Below are 8,368 nucleotides of genomic sequence, written 5' to 3' on the forward strand. Positions count from 1 at the left end.
CATGTTAGCCCAAATCTCTGTGCTTGGGACAGAACTTAAAAAGAGGTATAGCTGGTTTTGAAGAGTAATGTGGGGTGGGTTTTGGCTGACCAGAGAGTCTTATTTGGCTTTGTCTTGCCAACTGTGATGATACCATGACATAAGGCAGCTTAGGAAGGAAAGAGTTTATTTTGCATTACAACTGATCGTAAATATCATACAGCATCATAACCAACATCATAAACATAATAAAGGGAAGTCAGAGTAGGACCTCAAGCTGGGTACCTGGAAGCAAGGACTGATGCAGAGACCATAGAGGGAGGAATGGTATTTTTCTCTACGGTTTGCTCAGTTCCCCAAGGGTGACATGGTTCACAAAGGGCTGTGACCTTCCACATTGACCATGAATTAGGAAAATGATCCACAGATTTGTCTACAGGCCAATCTGATGGAGGCAGTTTCTTGATTGAGATTTCTTTTTCCTGAGATCACTCTTGCTAGTGTAAAGTTGACAAAAACTAACCAGCATAAGGTCATGGAAGGAGGAGGACTAACCATACCCTCATATTTATAAAATAAAGTAACAAGAGTTGCTACAAAAAATACAATAAAAGTACCCTACGATGTGAGAAGTGTAAACGTTAATTCTCAACTACTTTACTGACCTCACAATATTTCAATAGTCTAGGCAAAATTTAAACATTGAAGAAATTCACCTGTGCCTAAGCATGAGTACCTAATGGGCCTCAGAGCTACTCCTGAGACCTTTCATCTGACTCTTCCCTGTTTTGGACTTCTGTAATATCCTGCCTTCTTCACATTGTGGTGTGCTCCCCTCCAGTATAGTGATCCTCTCTTCCAACCCTACAGCCATCACTGGAACAAGCACAGGACTCATCTACTGGAATGAAGTCGAAAATCTACTCTGGTAATTAATTATGTTTCTCAGTTTTTCAATTATATATTAAGGATTTCCAGAATTTATATTAGGAAAAATCTATGCATTCATTTTCTTTCCCAAGAGTATTAGAAAGTATTATCTGATGTCCTCTCGTCTATATTATAGTACTTACTTATAAAGCATAAACATCTTTCCTTTTACCTTTATTTTAGGTGTATGGCGGTTTTGCTTGCATTTATAGCTGTGCAACATGTATGTATAGTGCTGCAGAGGCCAGAAGAGGGCATAGAATCCTCTGGAACTGGACTAACAGGTGATTGTGAGCCTCCATCTGGGTGCTTGGAATTGAACTCAGGTCCTCTGGAAGATCAGCTAGTGCTCTTAACCACTGAGCCAGCATTCCAGCCCCCAGACTACAAACATCTTTAATTTGAAAGTCTGTGATATCCATTAGTGAAATTCCTCATAGGACATGATATGGGAAGATAAACACAGTAAGTCAGCTAGATCCATATGCTGTTCATAAATCAAACAATTTAGGGATGTGTTTTTCAATTATTTAGTTTGTAGTTTCAAGTCTTTAACTATTTTTGTATAATCAAATACCAGTTTACATAAAGTAAAACAGAGTCATTACTTCAAATGACAATTCTCTTGGTATTACAGCTGTCTGAGTTCATATGGTTTGAGTTTCTAATGTTCAAGTCTTTCTCCCTCATTTTACCCCTAATTTTTAAAACTCTAGCTTCTTTTGTACAAGAACAGTTATCACTTATTTGTGTGGATAACTGTAAGAAATCAGCCTGGTCACTATAAGAGCTTGGGCTATGATATGGAGGCAACTGGTGAGTTGTTTAGTTTTTAAATTTGTCCTATATTAGGCGACTTGGGGATCCAATATAGGAAATTATTTTTGCTATGTTTAGTTCCTCTTCCCATGTGCATCCAATGGAAACATATCATCTTCTTGTAAGTTTTGTTTCTTCGATGATGTTTGGGATTAACTCCAGGGCCTTATGAATGGTTAGTATGCACCTTTACTACTAAGCTCTAGTGGTAAAAAGCCATAATGTGCTTTTTCATAAGATAAATAAAACTGTACATTGAAGAGAAAGTAAGCCAATGAATCTAATGCAAAGAATGATGCATGAATTAGTCATCTAGAGATCTACCTGAGTTCTGATTTATTCACTCTGAATTATCAAGCTAATTGAGAGATACTCTCAATGTAAGAAACATCATTTGCGTTCATGAATGGTATGTTGGTGCTATTTTTTCTTGAAGCTGTAGTTCAAGGAAGAATCAGTCTATACCCAGGACATCCAATTAGGATGGCAAAAGACAAAGAGAATTTGGGGTAGGAGGAACTGATTGAACAGTTGAGACAGCTGAATGCTGGAGAGGATGAATATGAGGCTTGCCTGTAGAATGAAGTAGAGACCAAATGGGTTTTAGGTTTAAGTAGTTGTAGGTTAAGATAGTACCTGGTGAGCTGGGAGAATTGTCCATCTGCGTTGTATCACATCCTACTGGATGCCAAACACTTTTCTAATGTCATGAACATTTATCATTTCAATTCAGCTTTCACTTCTTTCAAAGCAAGACTATTAATCTACTTTATAATTCCATTCAGATGGACTTGCTGCACATAGCTTTATTCCCACCGCCTAGAAAGCTGGATGAGAGAATCAAGAACTGTAGACCAGTTTGGGTTGTCTACTTAGTGAATTTCCGGCTAGTCTGGGATGTATAACTCTAAATCAAACAAAACCAACCAATAAAACACAATGAAACCAACATATACTCTAGTTCCAAAATGAGAAATCCATCATGCAGTTCATTTTTTCTAGTTGTTTTTTAATAAGACCCCTCTTTCCATCCTAAATTCAACTTGAATTGCAATATTGAATGGGAAGGCAGAGGAAATCCTGAGTGAAAAGAAGTATAGAACTGGATAGAAATCACATCTTGCCTGTGTGAACTCATATTTATTTCTCATGACAGTTATTTAATAAAATATGTCCAGCACAATACTTGAATATATCAAAAGTACTCATTTAAAAAGGACATGCAGATATGTCGACGTTTTAAAACTGATTTTAAAAATCCACCAATATGAGAACATAATGCTATAATGTTCTGTGTTGCTTTCAGATGTTACTCTTATAGTGAAATTTAAGAGATATGCTAGAATCATACTAACTTTTTGTAAGACTCAGTGAGAATTCATTTTTCCAATGAATTTCTTCTCTCACTTCAGATCATGATTTCTAGGTAGATACAAAAGTTCAGAGATGGAGGGCTGTGACTTCGACTGAGGCGATAGATCTCTATTTGGAGGGAATAACCCTATTTAATTGTGTGTTCAAAGTTGCGGGGCCAGAAATGCTTGATAATTCTTCCCTAGGGTAGAACTGCATTGTATTGCCATTCTAGTTCAGTAGTTGCAAGCTAGGTACTTTACTCAGTTGCATGTCCCTGTGTATTCTGCTTCAGCTAGCATCTTTGTAGCTTCATTCTGATGGGTAAAATGTTTTTCTATTGTCCTTAGAGGCCAGTCCAGAACCCTGAACAGAAGAAAAAGGCATTATGTGTCAACCAAACTCACACAACTAGCCATCCGACCAACTAATCATTTACTAGAATATTCATCCAGAAGCTCGCTGTGGATCCCAAATAAATTTTGCACCATGAAATAACACTGCAAGGAATGTATCTTTGAAAAGCATTTTTTTTTAAAAGTTTTTATCCCTGACAACAAAACAGTAACACCCTCTGGCCAAATGTAACAATTGGAAACTTTTGTATTTAAGATAAAATAACACAAATTCTATTCTATGCCTAATGTGATGAAAGTCTAAATATTTTTATTAATATTTTCTGCAATTATAAATGTGTTTATTGTCAGGTCTATAAAAATTAAAGAAGACTGCTAAAAATAATATTCGCTAGTAGTATAAAAAGATGCCTTGACTTTTCTTTATTCTTTTAATAATAAAGATTATCTTTAAAACCCTCTAACAGCTTTTCTTTTATTAGTAGTTGAAAGAAATCTCTAGGAGAGCTGGATACTTTAACAATAAAAGGAGCAATACAAAAGTTGCTCGTCTTCCTGAGAACGCCATTGTTCACTCACGCCTCATGTTAGACATTAAAGGTTTGCATGTTCATCATCAGGTTTTATTGAAGTTGGTAATAATTTACTTATTATCTGCAATGGGTTTCTGAAAAATATTTCTCTTTCCATTAAGGATTTCATTTCAGCATTTGCTTGTCAGTTAAATCCTCCCATCATTAATGTAACTTCTGATCACAGGCAGAATTGAATATTCATGTCTCCCTCAAATCACTGTTATTTTGGCCTCTTGCTTTTTTTTTTCTCCCTGAAAGTGTGATTATTAACCCATCATGTTACAGCTAGCATTTGCTAGAGACTTTACCAACTTAGAGATGTAATTTGAACTTTATATTGGGTCATTTTTCTATCATCGGTAGTAATTTCTGCTTTTAACAGTCTAGGTCCCAGAGGGTCACTAAGCTTTCTGTTCATTTAGTTACTTGGGTAAGCCTTTGGTTGTGTTTCAGATTTCAGAGCTATTCTATCTCAGCTCACTGTGTAGTGCATGATGAGACACGATACCACTCAAGTGTCTTACCTATATCCGAGAAAGACACTAAAACCTCTCTCAGCCACAGAGTCTAAGATTATTTGGATATTATTTTATCTTTCTTTGGAACAATCAAATTAATAAAGCTAATCTCCAAATGCTTTTTTGTTGAGGCCAGGGGGTACTGATTTCTTCTAGTACCTCTTGGGTCCTGTCTTCTGTTTGAGTCATTGCTTTTACTAATGCGAGCTTCAGACTGAATTAAGAAAACAATTGGAGACCACGGATAATGTGGTACAAAGGAAGGAAGAGACAAAGGTCTTTCCCATAGCTCACAGGATCCATGCTGTATTTTGTATCTGTTTGACTGCAATTGATGGTTATAACAACTTTGTACTATCTCCTCTAGAAGAACACATATGTACTCGCACACTCACATATGCACTGTCAGGGAAACAGTCTTGGGAAGTAGGAGGGGCTACAAACCAGCATCACCCACTGAGGAGGAATTCTAAGGAGCAGAGTTGAAATAGTGCAAATAGAAGCACTTAAAGTACACACCGTGGATTAGAGTGTGGAACTTGAGCCTCTACATCCTTGGCAGATTTGTGCAGGATGCTTTAACAGTACGATAATATTTTGTTAGTGAATGATATAGATTTGTCTTTCTATGAAGGTATAAGGAGAGGTATTTGATAATCTACAATTAATAATAATTTAGATGGTGCTTATTTTAAAATGTTTCATGTCAGTGATGGATGCTAGAATCCAGGATGGATGTGTCAGAAAGTAAGCAGCAAGCAGAAGCAGGCAGGCATGGATGGAATCCGGCTAATCCAGCCCTACTTGCACTGCTCTGTGGTGGTACACTTATCCTTTCAGGCCACATGTAGTCATTTAACGGCTGATTTACCATCAGAGAGTTACACGGGGAAGCCACAGGGCAAGGGACCTAATTAGAATTAAACACTGACAGTAATTTGGGCCTGTTTTCATAAGTTGCTTGCTAAAGGAATACCCCAGCTCTGGGTTATCAGTATGAATTAATGGTGGCTTCTTGTGCTCCTGGCCAAATTATTGTAAACTAGCTAGCATACAAATTATTATGGGAAACATTTTTTGATATAGCAAAACTCGACTTATTCATCTCATAAATCTGCAGATCCGATAATTTCAAGCTAACCTCGGCAGTCTTTTCTCGTTCTCAGTAAAATTTATTAATAAGGAACTGTCATAAAATCTCATATTGCTTACACTTCATTACTTCCACCAAAGATACTAGAATAGAAGTCCCAGTCTATTTACTACAACATAATTGAATAAAAGATTAAAGTACAAATCTATTTATCAGGCGGAGCAATATTTTTGTATGACATCATGGCAGTCTACAGTGTACCCATGCATAGAAAGTTCTTACCCTAGCCAATTTATTTTTGTTTTAAAATACTCCATAAATGTAATAGAAAACATTAGGTGAACATTTAAAACAAGAATTCAAGATCACAAATATAGACTGAATAATAATTTTATTGGTGTGTGGAATAAGCACACAGTTTTGACTATGAGTCTAAGTTCTATGTCTATGCCTTTCATAACCACTTCATGCAATTTCTTACCAAGTTTACAGTTCATATTAAAGAACTGACTGAAAATGAATCTATAAGTGGGAAACTTGTAATAAGATTTTCACACACACACACAAAAAGATTTTCCCATAAACAATGGGTTAACTATCTAGTGTGGGTGGGGTTGGAAGCACAAGGCTCTACAGTAGCAGTGATTTGAATAATGCATGAATATTCAATTCTGCCTGTGATGAGAAGGTACTCAAATAATGGGAAAAATCTTACTGACAAGCAAATGCTGGATGTGAAAGCTTTAGTGGAAAGAGAAATATTTTTCAGATGTGTACCACAGCTAATAAGTAAATTATTATTAATTTCAATAACAATGATCAATGCATGCTAGCCAATTCATTATGTGCTGCTTAAACAAAAGTCTTTACATGTCATTCAGCTTCACAACTCATGATTTGAAGGCCTACTGTGTGTATCCTGTGTAAGGAAAGTTTAGGGTGGGTCAGAGAGAAAGAAATGTCTTAGAGCTCCTAGTGAGAGAAGTGCTAAGCCAATGGTCTAATTACACAATATTCATTCAGCTGGATTGTGACTATGTAACAAGATGTTAACTGGAAATATTGATTTATATACTGCACGAGTAAGAGTGCTTTCAACAGAACTATGGGGAACTAGCTTCACAACTTACAAGCTCTTTATTTATTTTGAGAGTATAAAAATGTGGAAAGTTGAAAATTAGAAGGAATTTGGTGAGTAAAAGTTCTTTGCATGAGGTGAGTTCTGACCCCTTTCTTCCCTTCCTCCTCACTGAGGATGGGCAAGTGCCTTATAATTGTCTCTTGAAGCTGAGAGGGACACAGAAGACCAGGTCTTTCTTACATCAGGAATCATACAAATGGCTAAAGAATATTTTTAAGTGTTTAATATTATTATCCATCAGGGGAATAAAATATCCAACTGTGTTAAGATTTCATCTTATCCTAGTCATTTGTCCCTCAAGAAGAAAACATGGTAACAAGGGCCCACATGGATGCAGAGAAAAGGCGGCTCCTACTGACTCTTCTTGGGAGTGTATGCTTGTGCAGCCAGTATGGAAGTCACTGAGGAGGGTTCTATAAAAACTAACAATAGAGATATAATATGACCCAGCTATTATATATAGATATAGATTCCAAAAGGATTTTAAAGTGTGAGGCTGAGATCCTGCACATCCATGCTCAATGCTGCTCTATTTACAATAACCAGGAAATGGAATCAGTCTATATGTCTAGCAAGTGATGAATGAATGATGAAAATGTGTTATATATATATATATATATGCATATATATTTGAATTTAATTAGAATTAAACATGAAATTATGAAATTTTCAGTAATATGGATGAAATAAGAAAATATTACACTGGATGATGTAAGCCAGGACCACATGTTCTCTCTTATATGTAGATCGTTAGCTTCAGAATTTCTTATTCCTGTGTTTAAAGTGGAGCAAAGAGCCATGGTGATGGGGGAATGGAGTGGCCTTAAGGTGATGCTAGTAAAACATATATAATATGAAAGGAGGGTAGGGTAATAGGTGTGAAAAAGTTTATATGGGAATGGAGCAGAGGATGGTCAAAGTGCAGGTAGGGTCAGTCAATCAAATCTAAGAAACCATGAAAAAAAAAAAAGCACATGGAAACCAACTGCTTTATAAGTCAACTACAAAGTACAATTTACTAAAAATATTAAAAAGAGACAGGGTCTAGAGAGATGACTCAGGGATTAAGAGCACTGACTACTGTTCCAGAGGACCAGGTTCAACCCCAGCAGCCAAATGGTGTCTCACAGACTATCATTCTAGCACCAAGAGGTTCATTGACTTCTGCCCTCCACAGGCATGGCATGCTTTTTGGTACAGACATATAGGCTAACAGTCATGCATGTAAGGGTAAATAGGTGAATTTTTAAAGATAAGAGGGGTTTGAAGAGTGGTACTCTGGATAATTAGATAATGTTATCTCAGAAGGCAGTGTTAGGTTATGAAACACAAACTTCAGTGGCACGGGTGATGGACCTCCTTAGGGCTGTTGGTCTAGGAAGGTCCAGAGGGTCTAAAAATAACAATTCCTATTGTCCTTAACCTTGTTCTCCCACCAACACTAGATAGCAAGACTCTGCGGTTGAAGACACCACACATTTTGGTTGCAGAACATAGAGACATCAAATTGAAACTGATGGAAAGCTCCCATTTGTCTAGCCACATTTCTTAGTGCCAGAAGGTTCTGTGCAAGCTATGGTGGGAAAACAGTCATCAGTTGTTTT

The 8,368-nt window shown here is 36.7% G+C and overlaps 1 long non-coding RNA gene across 1 annotated transcript; it reads left to right on the top strand.

Annotated features, from left to right (window-relative positions):
• The first annotated feature begins 710 nt into the window (after window positions 1-710).
• Gm41009 lies at window positions 711-3,890 on the top strand. The gene is made up of 3 exons (XR_873703.2): window positions 711-907; window positions 1,093-1,193; window positions 3,432-3,890. It is a non-coding gene; the product is annotated as a predicted gene, 41009 (long non-coding RNA).
• Window positions 3,891-8,368: the final 4,478 nt, after the last annotated feature.

The sequence above is a fragment of the Mus musculus genome, chromosome 13 (genome assembly GCF_000001635.26).
Source record: "Mus musculus strain C57BL/6J chromosome 13, GRCm38.p6 C57BL/6J".
NCBI classification, from domain to species: Eukaryota; Metazoa; Chordata; class Mammalia; order Rodentia; family Muridae; genus Mus; species Mus musculus.